Raw genomic sequence first — 1,068 nt, forward strand, 5'->3', positions numbered from 1 at the left:
GATTTGTGTTTCCAGCATTTTGTTATGGGTAGCCAAGGCATCTACTTTACTTGCTAGTTGTTTAATCTGTTAGTTAGTGTGTACATTCTAGTTTAAGAAATCTTGTTTGCTATTGAGAAGCTATGAAGTTCTCCATCATGATTTCCAAGTTGGATTTCCTAGGAACGTTATTGTTAGGTGTAGATGGGGTCGGCTTTTGATATCCAGGTGGTATAGTTGGGGCTTGATTGGGAGCTTGTCCTGGTGCGTATAAGGCATTGTTGCTCTTATATGAAAAATTAGGATGGTTCTTCCAGTTTGAGTTATAGGTATGCGAGTAAGGATTTCCTTGTGCGTAGTTCACCTGCTCTGCTTGGATTCCTGTTAGGAGTTGACAATCTGTAGGAGTGTGACCTTGGATTCCACAGATTTCGCAATTTTGAGTCACGGCAACCACGGCGGCTGGAGGTGATACATTTAAACTTTCAATTTTCTGGGCAAGAGCATCCACTTTTGCATTAACATGATCAAGGCTACTTATCTCGTACATGCCACTTTTCGTTTGAGGTTTTTCTACCATTGTTCGGTCGCTTCCCCACTGATAATGGTTTTGGGCCATGCTTTCGATAAGTTGATAAGCGTCAGCGTAAGGTTTATCCATAAGCGCACCACCTGCGGCGGCGTCTATTGTTAACCTTGTGTTGTATAAGAGACCATTATAGAAGGTATGAATTACCAACCAGTCCTCTAAACCATGGTGTGGACAAAGTCTCATCATGTCTTTGTATCTTTCCCAGGCTTCGAAAAGAGACTCGTTATCTTTCTATTTAAATCCATTTATCTGGGCTCTTAACATAGCTGTTTTGTAGAAGCAAGCTTCAATCCAAGAAGTATTTTGATGAAGACAACTTGCATTAATGCAAAAAGAGAAGAGCTACAAAGATATTTCAAGCATCAAGTATTCAAAGCCGCATATGCATTTGATCAAGCTTCATTTTCAAGACAACCGTTTGCAAGATTGTTGATTCACTTCTTAGGTATATCTAACTCACTCTTAGATTAGTATACAAGTGTTCAACAATCATGATC

At 39.8% G+C, this 1,068-nt stretch overlaps 1 non-coding gene across 1 annotated transcript; it reads left to right on the forward strand.

Moving 5' to 3' along the window:
* Positions 1–728: 728 nt before the first annotated feature.
* Positions 729–835, forward strand: LOC127109366 (small nucleolar RNA R71). The gene has a single exon (XR_007796674.1). It is a non-coding gene; the product is annotated as a small nucleolar RNA R71 (small nucleolar RNA).
* Positions 836–1,068: the final 233 nt, after the last annotated feature.

The sequence above is a fragment of the Lathyrus oleraceus genome, chromosome 7, assembly GCF_024323335.1.
Source record: "Lathyrus oleraceus cultivar Zhongwan6 chromosome 7, CAAS_Psat_ZW6_1.0, whole genome shotgun sequence".
In the NCBI taxonomy this organism is placed as follows: domain Eukaryota; kingdom Viridiplantae; phylum Streptophyta; class Magnoliopsida; order Fabales; family Fabaceae; genus Lathyrus; species Lathyrus oleraceus.